At 47.5% G+C, this 17,532-nt stretch overlaps 1 protein-coding gene across 9 annotated transcripts in view; it reads right to left on the bottom strand.

The window, feature by feature from the left end:
* Positions 1 to 16,957, bottom strand: part of GABPB2 (GA binding protein transcription factor subunit beta 2) — a 70,723-nt gene extending 53,766 nt beyond the window's left edge. For 2 of the 9 annotated variants that reach the window (XM_031652724.1, XM_031652720.1), the window contains exon 1: positions 16,151 to 16,954. The gene's annotated coding sequence lies outside the window, so the exon portion shown is untranslated. Of the gene's footprint in view, positions 1 to 5,873; positions 5,897 to 16,150 lie in introns of those variants that run through there. The other 7 variants (XM_031652722.1, XM_021923632.2, XM_021923625.2 and 4 more) reach the window with 5 other exon arrangements.
* Positions 16,958 to 17,532: the final 575 nt, after the last annotated feature.

Raw genomic sequence — 17,532 nt, 5'->3', positions numbered from 1 at the left:
GGTTCAAGCGATTCTCCTGCCTCAGCCTCCTGAGTAGCTGGGATTACAGGCACCCGCCACCATGCCCGGCTAATTTTTGTATTTTTGGTAGAGACGGGGTTTCACCATGTTGGCCAGGCTGGTCTCAAACTCCTGACCTCAAGTGATCCACCCGCCTCAGCCTCCCAAAGTGTTGGGATTACAGGCGTGAGCCACCGCACCCAGCCCAAACTATTACACCATAGTCAGAAGATAAAAACTAGGTTAAGATGCAGTAATGATATAATCATGCTTAAAATTTAAGGAGACAAAGAGGGGTGCAGTGGCTTGGGACTGTAATCCCAGCACTTTGGGAGGTCGAGGTAGGAGGATTACTTGAGCTCACAAGTTTGAGACCAGCCTAGGCAAAATGGTGACACCCTGTCTCACAAAAAATACAAAAATTGGCTGGGCGCGGTGGCTCGAGCCTGTAATCCCAGCACTTTGGGAGGCCGAGGCAGGCAGATCACCTGAGGTCAGGAGTTTGAGACCAGCCTGGCCAACATAGTGAAACCCTGTCTCTACTAAAAATACAAAAATTAGCCGGGCGTGGTGGCACACGTCTGTAGTCCCAGCTACTTGGGAGACTGAGGCAGGACAATCGCTTGAACCTGGGAGGCGGAGGTTGCAATGAGCCGAGATTGCGCCACTGCATTCCAGTCTGGGCAACAAAGCGAGACGCTATCTCGAAAAAATAAAATAATAATTTTTAAAAAGATAAAAATTAGCTGGGCATGGTGGTGCATGCCTATAATCTCAGCTAATCGGGAGGCTAAGGTGGGAGGATAACTTGAGCTCAGGAGTTGAAGGTTGCGGTGAGCTGAGATTGCACCACTGCACTCTAGCCTGGGTGATAGAGCCAGATCTTGACTCAAAAAAAAAAAAAAAAAGAAAAAATTTAAGAAGAACAAGCCTTTATTGGTTAAACACTGATCTGCTTAGGCCAGTAGTTCAAAAAGTATCGTTTATGGACCCCTGGTGGTCCCTGATACCCTTTTAGGGATCTATGAGGTCAGAACTATTTTTATTATAATACAAAAACATTATTTGCCTTTTTTCTTTTTCCATGTTTACATTAGCACTGACGGTACAAATGCAACAGTGGGTATAACTGCTGGTGCCTTAGCATGAATCAGACTGTGCTACTGGTTATTGTATTCTTCACTGCCATGTAATCTCAAGGGAAAATTGCCAGTTCTACTTAGGAGTGTCCTGGATGACACAGTAAAAATTATTAATTTTATTAAATCTCAACACCTGAATATATGTGTTTATAATTTATGTGTGACAAAATGAGAAGTATACATAAAGCACTTTTTTTTTTTGAGACATGGTTTCACTCTGTCACCCAGGCTGGAGTGCAGTGGGCACAATGACAGCTCACTGCAGTCCTGACCTCCTGGGCTCATGGGATCCTCCCATCTCAGCTTCCCAAGTAGCTGGGACTACAAGCACACACCACCACGCCCAGCTAATTTTTGTATTTTTTATAGAGATGGGGATTCACAGTATTACTCAGGCTGGTCTCAAACTGCTGGGCTCAAGCGATCGACCTACCTTGGGCCCCCAAAGTGTTAGGATTACAGGCATGAGCCACCACATCCGAACTCTTCTCTACCCTTTTGCTCAAATGACAATTATATTGTACCCACCATTCTGCATGATCTTTCCATAGCAATAGAATCCCAAAGTGTTGGGATTACAGGCGTGAGCCACTGTGCCTAGCTGACTTAAATTACTTCTGCTGATTACTGAAACATGATGGTTTTCTTGAGAAAAAGCACTACATGATTAAGTTGCAAGCTAAAATAACTGTTTTTGGCCAGGCGTGGTGGCTCATGCCTGTAATCCCAACACTTTGGGAGGCCCAGGCAGGCAGATCACCAGGTCAGGAGATCGAGACCATCCTGGCTAACATGGTGAAACCCGTTTCTACTGAAAAACCAAAAAAAAAAAAAAAAAATTAGTCAGCCGTGGTGGCAGACGCCTATAGTCCCAGCTACTCGGGAGGCTGAGGCAGGAGAATGGTGTGAACCCTGGAGGCGGAGCTTGCAGTGAGCCAAGATTGCGCCACTGCACTCCAGCCTGGGCGACAGAGCGAGACTCCGTCTCAATAAATAAATAAATAAATAACTGCTTTTATCATGGAACATCATTTTATTTTATTATTATTTTATTTTTCAGACAGAGTTTTGCTCTTGTCACCCAGGCTGGAGTGCAATGGTGTGATCTCGGCTCACTGCAACCTCTGCCTCCCAGGTACAAGTGATTCTCCTGCCTCTGCCTCCCAAGTATCCACAATTACAGGCACCCACCACCATGCCCAGCTAATTTTTGTATTTTTAGTAGAGAGATGCTGGCCAGGCTGGTCTCGAACTCCTGACTTCAGGTGATCTGCCCACCTTGGCCTCTCAAAGTGCTGGGATTACAGGCGCAAGCCACCACAAAAGTGAGTGGCACAAAGTGAGTGGCAGCTCACTTTGTTCATTTTTTATTTTATTCATTTATTTATTATTATTATTTTTTGAGATGGAGCCTCGCTCTTGTTGCCCAGGGCAGAGTGCAGTGGCGAGATCTCGGCTCACTGCCAACCTCCACTGCCCAGGTTCAAGCAACTCTCTGTCTCAGCCTTCCGAATAGCTGGGATTACAGGCATGCGCCACCACGTTCGACTAATTTTTCTGTACTTTTAGTAGAGACGGGGTTTCGCCATGTTGGCCAGGCTGTTCTCGAACTCCTGACCTCAGGTGATCCGCCTGCCTCAGCCTCCCAAAGTGCCGGGATTACAGGCAGGAGCCACCGTGCCCAGCCAACTGACAGTATTTATTGCCAATTATCAATTACAATTTGAGCTTTCAGGCAAAAATTAGAATTTTGGAAAATCTATAACCACTGCCATCAACTTGGTAACTTACAATAAAGACTTTTCTGATGAAATAAGTGGTAATATTAATGAATGTGATTTTTTGATATTATATAATAAAATGCATCAATATTTAGATGACCTATACAATTTGGTGAACCAATACTTTCCAAATGACCAGTGTTTGATGTTATAAAATCATGCACAAGTAAAACAATTCAAAGTGAAAGATCAATGGGTTTTAAGGTCACAGAATACAAAAATTCACTGATGTGATTTCAAATTCCTCATTGCAACTAACTTTTTCTTTTTCTTTTTTTTTTTTTTTTTGAGACAGGGTCTTTTTCTGTTGCCCAGGCTAGACTGCAGTGGTATGATCATAGCTCACTGCAGCCTTGAACTCCTGGGCTCAAGCAATCCTCCGTCCTTAGCCTCTTGAGTAGCTAGGACTACAGGTGCACACAACCGTGCCTAATTTTTTAGTTTTTTGTAGAGGTGCAGTTTTGTTACATTGCCCAGGCTGGTCTCAAACTCCTGGCCTCAAGCAATCCTCCTGCCTTTGTGCAACTAACTCTTAAGAAATTACCACTTGTTGGCCTGGCGCGGTGGCTCATGCCTGTGATCCCAGCACTTTGGGAGGCCAAGGTGGGTGGATCACAAGGTTAGGAGATCAAGACCACCCTGGTTAACACAGTGGAATCGCGTCTCTACTAAAAATACAAAAAAAAAAAAAAGAAAGAAAGAAAGAAAAAAATTAGCCAGGTGTGGTGGTGGCGGGCACCTGTAGTCCCAACTACTCGGGAGGCTGAGGCAAGAGAATCGCATGAACTCGGGAGGCGGAGCATGAAGTGAGCCCAGATTGCACTACCGCAATCCAGCCTGGGCGACAGAGCAACACTCCATCTCAAAAAAAAAAAAAAAAAAAAAAACCCAAAGAAATTACCATTTGTCAGCCGGACACAGTGGCTTACACATGTAATCCCAGCACTTTGGGAGGCCAAAGTGGGCGGATCATCTGAGGTCAGGAGCTCAAGATCAGCCTGGCCAACATGGTGAAACCCCGTCTCTACTAATAGTACAAAAATTAGCTGGGCATGGTGGCACATGCCTGTAGCCCCAGTTACTTGAGGCTGAGGCAGGAGAATCGCTTGAACTGAGGAGGCGGAGGTTGTGGTGAGCTGAGATCGCACCACTGCACTCCAGTCTGGGCAACAGGATGAGACTCTGTCTCCAAAAAAAAAAGAAAACAGAAATTACCACTTGTCAAATTTTTGTGTAGTATCAAAGAAGAATACTCACTGTTACTGGAAAAAGTTATTATAATACTCTTTCCTTCTACAAGTACATATTGTAACAGACAGAATGAAGTAGATGTAAGAATGCTGCTGTCAGCCAGGTGCAGTGGCTCACGCCTGTAAACCTAGCACTTTGGGAGACTGAGGCAGGCAGATCACCTAAGGTCAGGAGTTCGAGAGCAGCCTGGCCAACATGGTGAAACTCTGTCTTTACAAAAAGTACAAAAAAATTAGCTGGGCATGGTGGTGCATGCCTGTAGTCCCAGCTACTCAGGAGGCTGAGGTGGAAGAATTGCTTGAACCTGGGAGGCGGAGGTTGCAGTGAGCCGAGGTCACGCCACTGCACTCCAGCCTGGGTGATAGAGCGAGACACCATCTAAAAAAAAAAAATGAGAATGCAGCTGTCTTCTATTAAGCCAGAAGTTAAAGAGAGTTGAAAAAAATATAAAACAATGCTCTTCTTCACACCATTTTTTAACTTTGAAGATATATATGTGTGTGTATATATATGTGTGTATATATGTGTGTGTGTATGTGTGTGTGTGTATATATATATACAGTTTGTTTGTTTTTTGGGTTTTTTTGAGACAGGGTCTCACTGCTCTGTTGCCCAGGTTGGAGGGCAGTGATACAATCTCAGTTCACTGCAACCTCTGCCTCTGGTGTTTAAGTGATTCTTGTGCCTGAGCCTCCCAAGTAGCTGGGATTACAGGTGTGCACCACCATGCCTAGCTAATTTTTGTATTTTTAGTAGAGATAGGGGTTTCACCATGTTGTCCAGGCTGGTATCAATCTCCTAACCTCAAGTGATCTGCTGGCCTCAGCCTCCCAAAGTGCTGGGATTACAGGCATGAGCCACCACACCCAGCCTGAATATGTATTTTTTATAAAAATGTTTTATGTTGGCCGGGTGTGGTGGCTCATGCCTGTAATCCCAGCACTTTGGGAGGCCGAGACAGGTGGATTGCCTGAGATCAAGAGTTCGAGACCATCCTGGCCAACATGGTGAAACTCCATCTCTACTAAAAATACAAAAAAATTAGTCAGGCGTGATGGTGTGTACCTGTAATCCCAGCCACTTGGGAGGCTGAGACAGGGAAATTGCTTGAATCCGGAAGGTGAAGGTCGCAGTGAGCTGAGATCGCGCCACTGCACTCCAGCCTGGGCGACAGAGCGAGACTCCATCTCAAAAAAAAAAAAAAAAGTTTTATGTTAACATGTAATGGATTTATTACCAAGTTAATTAATGAACTTTTTTTTTCTTTTAATCTTCCCGTTTTAGAGATGGGGTCTCGCTCTGTCACCTACTCTGGAGTACAGTGCAGTGATCATAGCTCACTGCAACCTCAAATTTCTGGGCTCAAGGGATCCTCCTGCCTTGGTGTCCCAAAGTACTGGGATTATAGGCATGAGTCACCACGCCCAGCCCATAGTGTGAATTTTTATAATCTTTTTTTTTTTTTTTTTTTTTGAGACGGAGTCTCGCTCTGTGGCCCAGACTGGAGTGCAGTGGCCGGATCTCAGCTCACTGCAAGCTCCGCCTCCCGGGTTCACGTCATTCTCCTGCCTCAGCCTCCCGAGTAGCTGGGACTACAGGCGCCCGCCACCTCGCCCGGCTAGTTTTTTGTATTTTTTAGTAGAGACCAAGTGTCAGTTTATACCACACAAGAAAATGGTAGATAAAAATGATAGCAAACCTTTCTTTTTTCTTTTTTTTGAGATGTAGTCTTCCTTTGTTGGCCAGGCTGGAGTGCAGTGGCATGATCTTGGCTCACTGCAACCTCCAACTACCACCTCCTGGGTTCAAGTGATTCTTGTATCAGCCTCCCGAGTAGCTAGGATTAAAGGTGCCACACCACCACACCCAGCTAATATTAGTATTTTTAGTAGAGATGGGGTTTCACCATCTTGGCCAGGCTGGTCTTGAACTCCTGACCTCAAGTGATTTGCTTGCCTCGGCCTCCCAAAGTGATGGGATTACAGGCGTGAGTCACTGCGCCTGGCCTAAACCCTTCTTTTTATTTATTTGTTTATTTAGAGACGGAGTTTCGTTCTTGTTGCCCAGGCTGGAGTGCAGTGGAACGATCTAGGTTCACCGCAACCTCTGCCTCCTGGGTTGAAGTGATTCTCCTGCCTCAGCCTCCTAAGTAGCTGAGATTACAGGCATGCGCCACCATGCCCAGCTAATGTTGTATTTTTAGTAGAGACAGGGTTTCTCCATGTTGGTCAGACTGGTCTCGAACTCCTGACCTCAGGTGATCTGCCCACCTTGGCCTCCCAAAGTGCTGGGATTATAGGCGTGAGTCACTGCACCCGGCCAACCCTTCTTATAGAACTTATAGAATTAGATGTCACATTTCTCCATGGTTATCTTCCTTTTAAAATATCAAAACTGTGTTTCGAGTTATTTTATTACTAATATTTAAAAACAAGAACAAATTTTAGGTGATTCATTAGTTAGAAATGACTCTCTTCATATTTTTCCAACATATACTATATATAAAAAGTATAAGGCCGGGCACAGTGGCTTATGTCTGTAATCTCAACATTTTGGGACGCCGAGGCGGGTGGATCATGAGTTCAAGAGATCGAGACCATCCTGGCCAAAATGGTGAAACCCCGTCTCTATTAAAAATACAAAATTAAGGCCGGGCGCGGTGGCTCAAGCCTGTAATCCCAGCACTTTGGGAGGCCGAGACGGGCGGATCACGAGGTCAGGAGATCGAGACCATCCTGGCTAACACAGTGAAACCCCGTCTCTACTAAAAATACAAAAACTTAGCAGGGCGAGGTGGCGGGTGCCTGTAGTCCCAGCTACTCGGGAGGCTGAGGCAGGAGAATGGCGTGAACCCGGGAGGTGGAGCTTGCAGTGAGCTGAGATCCGGCCACTGCACTCCAGCCTGGGTGACAGAGCGAGACTCCGTCTCAAAAAAAAAAACAAAACAAAACAAAAAAAAAACAAAAAAACAAAATTAGGCCGGGCGCAGTGGCTCATGCCTGTAATCCCAGCACTTTGGGAGGCCGAGATGGGCGGATCACGAGGTCAGGAGATCCAGACCATCCTGGCTAACATGGTGAAACCCCGTCTCCACTAAAATACAAAAAAAATTAGCCGGGTGAGGTGGCAGGCGCCTGTAGTCCCAGCTACCCGGGAGGCTGAAGCAGGAGAATGGCTTGAACCTGGGAGGCGGAGCTTGCAGTGAGCTGAGATTGCGCCACTGCACTCCAGCCTGGGCAACAGAGCCAGACTCCGTCTCAAAAAAAAAAAAAAAAAAGTCTGGTTTGCTTCTGGGGAGGTGGTATTTCTGGAAAACAAGACCCTTTAAATACATTAATTTTTATCCCACTGTAATTGCTGTTTTCATCACATGAACTCTTGCAAATATATTTATTTATTTTTTAAGACAGAGGTCTGCTCTTGTTGTGCAGGCTGGAATGCAATGGCAAGATCCCCAGTTACTGCAATCTCTGTCTCCAAAGTTCAAGCGATTCTCCTACCTCAGCCTCCTGAGCAGCTAGGAATATCAGCATGTGCCACCACGCCCGGCTAATTTTTGTATTTTTAGTAGGGAAGGGGTTTCACCATCTTGGCAAGGCTGGTCTCGAACTCCTGACCTCAGGTGATCCACCCGCCTCAGTCTCCCAAAGTGCTGGGATTACAGGCATGAGCCACTGTGCCCGGCAATGTATTATTATTATTATTATTGTTATTATTTTCTGTGTGTGTGTGACAGAGTTTTGCTCTTGTTAGACAGACTAGAGTGCAATGGTGCAATCTCAGCTCACCACGATCTCCGCCTCCTGGGTTCAAGCGATTCTCCTGCCTCAGCCTCCCGAGTAGCTAGTACTACAGGCATATGTCACCACGCCCAGCTAAATTTTGTATTCCTAGTAGAGACAGGGTTTCACCATTCTGCTCAGCCCGGACTGGAACTCCTGACATCAGGTGATCCACTGCCTCGGCCTCCCAAAGTGCTGGGATAGAGGCGTGAGTCACTGTGCCCAGTCGCAAAATGTTTCTGACCAGTGTTTTCCATTATAGTCTGCTTTCATATCTACATTTATCGTATTTATGTATTTATTTACTGAGACAGGGTCTCACTCTGTTTCCCAGGCTGGAGTGCAGTGGCATAATCACCACTCACTGCAACCTCTGCCTCCTGGATTCAAGCGATTCTCCTGCCTCGTTCTCCTGAATAGCTGGGGTTACAGGCACCTACCACCACGCCTGGCTAATTTATGTATTTTTAATAGAGGCAGGGTTTCATCAGGTTGACCAGGCTGGTCTTGAACTCCTGACCTCAAGTAACCTGCCAGCCTCAGCCTCCCAAAGTGCTGGGATTACAGGCGTGAGCCACGGCACCTAGCCTATCACTCTTCTTTAATCATCTTTCTGTCACATATCAATACTACTAAATGACAACCAACTCAAATCCGTCATCCCATTCTTTCAGCAAGGCATGATTTTAAAGCCGTATTTCTTACTATATAGAGATATAATTAAACTTTGGGATTAGAATGTAAATAGGGTGCTATATTTATCTCCTAATATAGGAAAGATCTAGAAATGCATTCTTCAAGGCTCTTTTCTCCTCCTATCCTCAGTTACTCTTTTGGGTTAACCTGAAGCATCCATCTTACGAAAAATTAAAATGTAGCCAGGTGCGGTGGCTCACGCCTGTAATCCCAGCACTTTGGGAGGCAGACGCGGGCAGATCACTTGAGGTCAGGAGTTGGAGACCAGACTGGCCAACATGGTGAAACCCTGCCTCTACTAAAAATACAAAAATTAGCCAGGCGTGGTGGTACATGCCTGTAATCCCAGCTACTCAGGAGGTTGAGGCAGGAGAATCACTTGAACTTGGGAGGCAGAGGTCGCAGTGAGCCAAGATTGTGCCACTGCCCTCTGGCCTGGGTAACAGAGCAAGACTGTCTCACACAAACAAACAAACAAAACCAACAACAAAAAAAGTAAAATGTATTTTTCTTTTTCTTCTTTGTTGTTGTTGTTTTTGAGATGAAATCTCACTCAGGCTGGAGTGCAGTGGTGTGATCTTGGCTCACTGCAGCCTCCACCTCTCGAGTTCAAGCAATTCTCCTGTCTCAGCCTCCTGAGTAGCTTGGACTACAGGCGCGTGCCACCACACCTGGATAGTTTTGTATTTTTAGTACGGACAGGGTTTCACCATGTTGGCCAGGCTGGTCTTGAACTCTTGACTTCAGGGGATCCACCTGCCTCACCCTCCCAAAGTGCTGGGATTACAGGCGTGAGCCACTGTGCCTGGCCTTTATTTTTATTATTCTAAAGAAAATTATTATGTTTTGAGACGGAGTCTCGCTCTGTTGCCCAGGCTGGAGTGCAGTGGCATGATCTTGGCTCACTGCAACCTCTGCCTCCCAGGTTCCAGCGATTCTCCTGTCTCAGCCTCCTGAGTAGCTAGGATTACGGGCATGCGCTGTCATGCCCAGGTAATTTTTGTATTTTTAGTAGAGACAGGGTTTCACCATGTTGGTCAGGCTGGTCTTGAACTCCTGACCTTGTGATCTACCTGCCTCAGTCTCCCAAAGTGCTGGGATTACAGGCATGAGGCACTGCGCCTGGCCTCTCCTCTCTTTTTGTTTAAAGCCCAGCCCAGCCATGGGTTTATACTCTCAAATACCTATGAGCGGCTGGGTGCGGTGGCTGATGCCTATACTCCCAACACTTTGGGTGGCTGAGACGGACGGATCACAAGGTCAAGAGAAAGAGACCATTCTGGCCAACATGGTGAAATCCCGTCTCTACTAAAAATACAAAAATTAGCTGTGCGTGGTGGTGTGCACCTGTAGTCCTGGCTACTCGGGAGGCTGAGGCAGGAGAATCACTTGAACCTGGGAGGTGGAGGCTGCAGTGAGCTGAGATCGTGCCACTGCACTCCAGCCTGGTGACAGAGTGAGACTCTGTCTCAAAAAACAAACAAAAACAAAAACAAAAAAAACCTATGAGTTGGATAAATTCCTCCCCTCCTGAGGTCCCAGGATAATTTGGGGCTCCTGGGCCTGTCAAAAAGTGACATTCTTTACTTACCACACATCAGGAACCCTGTACAGGGACTTTAGACAAGGTATGAGGCCAGTTTTCCCAAGGGGCTTTAATTGGCTTTGTAAGTCTTATGGGAGATTCCTTTTATGGAACAGAGTTCTTTCAAAGCCAATTTAAAAAGCCTATGTGAAAAATCATCATTCTTGCTGCACTTTATACAAATAATCAGACCAAGTATAATAAACCCAATCTATTTTACCATGATTTGCCTTTAGTAAAAATGGGAGACTGGCCAGGCGCAGTGGCTCACACCTGTAATCCCAGCACTTTGGGAGGCCGAGGCAGGTGGATCACCCAAAGTCAGGCGTTCAAGACCATCCTGGCCAAAACAGTGAAACCCCGTTTCTAGTAAAAATACAAAAATTAGCCAGACGTGGTGGCGCATGCCTGTAATCCCAGCTACTCCAGAGGCTGACGCAGGAGAATTGCTTGAACCCAGAAGACAGAGCTTGCAGTGAACCGAGATTGTGCCACTGGCCACTGCACTCCAGCCTAGGTGACAGAGTAAGACTCTGTCTCAAAAAAAACAAAACAAACAAAAAAAATTTCTAGTCTCATCAATCGTTTTTAAGTTTTTTTCTGCAATTTAGACTAACCCTGCTTATTCCTGTGAACCAACCAGTGATCTCTGGCTGCTGCTCAAAAGAAACAAAAGGGATGGGTAATGTAAAAATTTGTTTTTTGTTTTTTTGTTTTTTTTTTTTGAGACGGAGTCTCGCTCTGTCACCCAGGCTGGAGTGCAGTGGCCGGATCTCAGCTCACTGCAAGCTCCGCCTCCCGGGTTTACGCCATTCTCCTGCCTCAGCCTCCCGAGTAGCTGGGACTACAGGCGCCCGCCACCTCGCCCGGCTAAGTTTTTGTATTTTTAGTAGAGACGGGGTTTCACTGTGTTAGCCAGGATGGTCTCGATCTCCTGACCTCGTGATCCGCCCGTCTCAGCCTCCCAAAGTGCTGGGATTACAGGCTTGAGCCACCGCGCCCGGCCAAAAATTTGGATCAATATTCTAATTCTGGGCACAATACTGGAATCAGCTAGTAACCCTAAATTAGCTTGGTTCCAACAGTTGCCCAGTTCACAGAAAACCTTCTTATTTAGTTTACTTGGGACAGTTTTGCTTATTTTGCTTTACTGTTGTGGAGTATATTGCTGTTGTACTCTTTGTGTAGGAATGCAGGATAAGCCTGTTGTCTTAAACTGAACACTTTTTCATCTTCCAGATATCACCTTTCGTTGGAGTTATGAATAGCTCTCACCATATTGATGCTTTCTGACTGAGCTCCTCTCTGAACCCTTGAATACAAGAAACTCTAAGAGTCAGGCAGGAATATCATCGCCCCTATTCAGCCTGAAAAAGTTACAGAAGATGGATCTTTATTCATTTGTAACCCCTAGGATTAAGGGCTCTCCAATAAAAGGGAGGGGAGAAGTGTCAGAGGTGTTTGAACCAGAGCAACTCCATCTTGAATAGGAGTTGGGTGAAATAAGGCTGAGACCTACTGGGCTGCATTCTCATTAAGACAATCTTTTTTTGTTTTATGTTTTTTTGGGGAGGTGTTTTTTGAGATGAAGTCTCTCTCTGTTGCCTAGGCTGGGGTCCAGTGGCACAATCTCAGCCCACTGCCACCTCTGCCTCCCAGGTTGTAGCGATTCTCCTGCCTCAGTCTCCTGCCCGGCTTTTTTTTTTTTTTGAGACGGAGTCTCGCTCTGTTGCCCAGGCTGAATGCAAGCTCCACCTCCTAGGTTCACGCCATTGTCCTGCCTCAGCCACTCAAGTAGGTGGGACTACAGGCGCCCACCACCACGCCCAGCTAATGTTTTGTATTTTTAGCAGAGATGGGGTTTCACCGTGTTAGCCAGGATGGTCTTGATCTCCTGACCTCGTGATCCACCCTCCTGGGCCTCCCAAAGTGCTGGGATTACAGGCGTGAGCCACCATGCCCGGCCAGTTTTTTGTATTTTTAGTACAGATGGAGTTTCACTCTGTGAGCCAGGATTGTCTCGATATCCTGACCTCTGCCCGCCGCAGCCTCCCAAAGGGCTGGGATTACAGGCATGAGCCACCGCACCCGGCCCTTGTTTTGTTTTTTGAGACTGTCTCACACTGTCGCCCAGACTGTAGTGCAGTGGCATGATCTCGGCTCGCCACAACCTCTGTCTCTAATGCTCAAGCAATTCTCCTGCCTCACCCTCCCAAGTAGCTGGGATTACAGGCACGTGCCACTACTGTCTGGCTAATTTTTGTATTTTTAGTAGAGACAGGGTTTCACCATGTTGGCCAGGCTGGTCTCGAACTCCTGACCTCACGTGATCCACCCACCTTGGCCTCTCAAAGTGGTGTGAGCCACTGTGCCCAGCCAGTTAAGGCATTCTTAGTCACAGGATGAGATAGGAGGTCAGCACAAGATACAGATCATAAAGACCTTGCTGATAAAACAGGCCACAGTAAAGAAGCTGGCTAAAACCCCACCAAAAGCAAGATGCTTTTGGTGACAAGAGGACAAGAGTAACCTCTGGTTGTCCTCTCTGCTACACTCCCACCAGTGCGATGCCATGGCAGTTTACAAAAGTCCTCAGCACTTTGGGAGGCTGAGGCCGGCACCTCATGAGGTCAGGAGATCGAGACCATTCTGGCTAACACAGTGAAACCCCGTCTCTACTAAAAATACAGACAAAAAAAATTAGCCGGGCTTGGTGGCGGGCGCCTGTAATCCCAGCTACTCAGGAGGCTGAGGCAGGAGAATGGCGTGAACCCAGGAGGCGGAGCTTGCAGTGAGCTGCGATCACGCCACTGCACTCCAGCCTGGGCGACAGAGGGAGACTCTGAGACTCCATCTCAAAAAAAAAAAAAAAAAAAAAAAGAGGAGGCATGTTTAGCATATAATCACCATAAAAATACTGCCCATGGAGTAGCCGTTCTTTATTCTTTTACTTTCTTTTTTAGCCAGAGACTCCTTTGTCACCAGGCTGGAGTACAGTGGCGTGATCTTGGCTCACTGCAGCCTCCGCCTCCCGGGTTCAAGTGATTCTCCCCCCTCAGCCTCCCGAGTAGCTGGACTACAGATGCCCGCCACCATGCCCAGCTAATTTTTGTATTTTTATTAGAAACGGGGTTTCACCATGTTGGCCAGGCTGGTCTCGAACTGCTGACCTCGTGATCTGCCTGCCTCAGCCTCCCAAAGTGCTGGGATTACAGGCATGAGCCACTGTGCCCAGCCTTCCTTTACTTTCTCAATCGACTTGCTTTCACTTAAAACAAAACAACAAAAAACAAACAAAAAAACCCATAGCATTTTGAGGGGAACTATGTGCCATTCTCCCAGTACCTTGTCAATGCTGTTTCTGGTAGGTGGTCAATACTTGCCTGGTGGCCCATCGACCAGACAAGAGATGAAGCCTGATACACCAGAAAACAGTCTGGGCACTTCTGACTCCTTGACTCCCAACAACTAACAATATTCTCCCTTGCTGGCTGTACCTCCACTTTCCCTATACATAAACTGAGGAAACAAAATCTGTCTCACTTGCCTTCTAGGATTTTGGAGATGAATAAAATAAATCCCAGTGCTTTGGGAAGCCAAAGCAGGAGGATCACTTGAAGCTAGGAATTCGAGCCCAGCTGGGACAACACAGAGGGACTCTGTCTCTACAAAAATACAAATATAAAAAAATTAGCAGGGTGTGGTGGCCCACACCTGTAGTCCTAGCTATTCAGGAGGCTAAGGTGGGAGGATCGCTTGAGCCCAGGAGTTTGAGGCTGCGATGAACTATGATCACTGCACTCCAGCCTGGGTGACTGAGCAAGACCGTCTCTAAAAATAAAAATAAATAAAAAATAAAAAAAGATGGAAAAGAACCTATATATGTCAGTAGGGGATGGAATAAAGTACTGAGCAAGACCCTGTCTCTAAAAATAAAAATAAATAAAAAGATTGAAAAGAACCTAAATATATATCAATAGGGGATTGGATAAAGTATGTTTGTTTGTTTGTTTGAGATGGAGTTTTGCTCTTGTTGCCCAAGCTGGAGTACAATGGTATGATCTCGGCTCACTGCAACCTCCGCCTGCCGGGTTCAAGCCATTCTCTTGCCTCAGCCTCCTGGGTAGCTGGGATTACAGGCGTGTGCCACCACACTCTGCTAATTTTTTGTATTTTTAGTAGAAATGGGGTTTCACCATGTTAGCCAGGCTGGTCTCGAACTCCTGACCTCAGGTGATCCACCCTCTTCCGCCTCCCAAAGTGCTGGGATTACAGACGAGAGCCTCCACGCCCAGCCTGTTTGTTTTTTAAAGAGACAGGGCCTCACTCTGTGGTCCAGGCTGGAGTGCAGTGGCGCAATCACGGCTCACTGCAGCCTCGACCTCCTGGGCTCAAGCGATCCTCCCACCTCGGCTTCCCGAGTAGCTGGGACCACCAGTGAGCACTACCACGCCCAAATGATTAAAATTTTTTTTTTTCTTTTTTTCTCTGCACAGACAGGGGTCTCCCTATTTTGCCCAGGCTGGTCTAGTACTCCAGGGCTGAAGGGATCCTCCCACATCAGCTTCCCAAAATGCTGGGATTACAGGCGTGAGCCACTGCGCCCGGCCAAAACCTTTCAGTAAGTGTGTGTTTTAATAATTCATGAAGTGCTTGAGCTCTTGACAACAAAGTATTCTATTATCCAAGAGTAATTAATTACTTTTGTTTATTTAAGAATTTGGATGGGTTTTTTGTCCTTACCGTCATCAAAGCAGGTGTGAAAATACATGTCTAAGAACATCTCTACTGGATTGGGTGGACCAAGTGATTAAATGAATGGATGGCCAAAATTTTGTTACATTGTTGATAGTAAGCCATAGATTGTCCTTTTCCAAAGACAATGGGGTGGGGGGACCCTCTAGAGAGAAAGCCCTTTCGGGAAAAGGGAGAGGAATGGGATGACCTCTGGCTCAAGGAAGTATGTGAGAACAGGAGACAGCCAACGGAAAGGAGAATTGCAATGGAAGAATCTATGTTTCTTTTAGTATTGCTCAAGTCCCCACTGGGCGGCCAGCTGTACAAACAACTGTGAAAGAAGCGGAGTCGAGGCCGGGAGCGTGGCTCACGCCTGTAATCCCAGCACTTTGGAAGGCCAAGGTGGGCGGATCACCTAAGGTGAGGGGTTCGAGACCAGCCTGGCTAACATGGTGAAACCCTGTCTCTATTAAAAATATACAAAAATTAGCTGTGCACGGTGGCACACGCCTGTAATCCCAGCTACTCCAGAGGCTGAGGCAGGAGAATCGCTTGAACCCGGGAGGCGGAGGCTGCAGTGAGCTGGAGGTTGCAGTAAGCCGAGATCGCGCCACTCACTCTAGCCTGGGTGACAGAGCGAGACTCAGTCTTAAAAAAAAGCAAAAAAGCAGAGGCGGGACCCATACTGCTCTCGTTCAGATTACCGAGTTCACTAGTTATCTTTCAGGTCATTATTAGGGTCAGAGAATGAGGGTCGCCGTTTCCCTCTCTATCATAAACCCTACAGTTCCTCACACCAATGTCTGTCTGAAAGATGGGAACCAATTTGGGGCAGGGAGCCAAACTCAGCCTCTGGCGACAGGCCTCGGCTCCGGCTCCGCCTCGCCCCCTAGTGGTCACCTCCGCGGCCTGGGCTTCCCTTGGTCCAGCTCCCCAGCCCCAGGTCTTACACCCACCCCCTTCTTCACCTCCTTCCAGTCCCCTCCCCTTCCTCCCGACAGCATCCCCTTCCTCTCCGTCCCCCTCCCCCAGCTGCCCCCGCTTCGGTGACGGGGAGCCGCGCGGTCGGCACCCAGAAGTCCGAGGCTGGGCTGGGAAGCGGTGTGACTTCTCACGGCACTTTCCTTTCCAGCCCTGACGCCCCCCGGAGTCCACACATCTCTTCTTTCCCCTCACCTCCTCGTCCGGGACGCTGCCGGCCGCGCTTCCACGGAGCCCGCCAGTTTAGTCCCGTTTCCTTCTCTAGTTAAGACTGCCTGTCAAGGACGGTTACTTTTTGCCCTTTTCATGTGTGCATGTTTTGGGGGCCTTTAACCCCCCCTCGTGGAGAAACAGAGGCAAGGAAATGGCGGACCCGGAAATGAAGACGCCGCGAGTAAGATTTCTGGCGGAGGAATCTGTGAAGGGAAAATGATCAGAAAACCCATACTCCCATTCGAACAGAAAGATGATGCACCCCCGAGGCTCATCGCATATCTGCTGAGGGACTTCTGAGGTGGAAAAGTGCGTCATCGAGGCATCCTAGGCAGGACTATTTAACGGGGCGGAGGACTGCTGGTTACGTGTCTTGCGCGTGTGAATAGTTCCAGCAGGGGACGGAGCCCGGGGCTCGTGTTGGCGCCAAGAACCTGGAGAACTGCTGAGGGAGACTCGGATCGTGCATCAGTCCTGCAGTTTGCGTCTTAACTCTTGGCTGCTTCTTCCGGGTCCTGAGCGGCCAGGTTTAGGTTGACAGAAAAGCCTTACTTCCTTATCCCAAACCTCGGCTGCAGCTGTTTGGGACGTTCCTGGCTTTGTGAATTGGGTTCTGGTGCCTGATGGACACATTTTTCCAGTTACAGCCCGAATGTAAGGACCCCAGAGCCAAGCTGTCCGTGCGAACAGTGAAATAAATAACTGAGTCATTTCTTTTCTTTATTATTTTTTTTTGAGACGGAGTCTCGTTTCGTCCGTCGCCCAGGCTGGAGTGCAGTGACGCCATCTCGGCTCACTGCAACCTCCGCCTCCCGAGTTCAAGTGATTGACCTGCCTCAGCCTCTCCCCACGCTGGGCTAATTTTTGTATTTTTAGTAGAGACGGCGTTTCACCGTGTTGGCCAGGCTGGTCTCGAACTCCTGACCTCAAGTGATTCGCCCGCCTCGGCCTCCCAAAGTGCTGGGATTACAGGCGTGAGCCACCGCGCCCGGCCTGAGTCATTGCTTTTTGGAGGCCTGCAAGAGGATGGAACATGAGTTTGCAAATCCATTTAGTCATTTTATTTACCAGTTGATCCCTGTCCCCACCCACCAATTGCCATGACTGAAGGGGCCTTTCAAAACTCAGTAAAAATAGAAAAGGACGCACTGCTTATCCTTCCTGGCCCCATTCTCCGTTAGATTGGGACGGTCTTTAGATGTGGGGTTTTCATGGCCTAGAGGGAGGATTTGCCTTTTTTTCTCTCTCTTGGGGACTTCTCTACATCATCCATATTTATGATACACTGCCCAATGCTGTCCTACCCATATTGGTATTTACAGTTTCTCTTGAGAGTTGGGAGTCTTGTCTCATTCCCGTTTACA

The sequence above is a fragment of the Papio anubis genome, chromosome 1, assembly GCF_008728515.1.
Source record: "Papio anubis isolate 15944 chromosome 1, Panubis1.0, whole genome shotgun sequence".
In the NCBI taxonomy this organism is placed as follows: Eukaryota; Metazoa; Chordata; class Mammalia; order Primates; family Cercopithecidae; genus Papio; species Papio anubis.
This window is presented reverse-complemented; position numbering and strand designations above follow the sequence as displayed.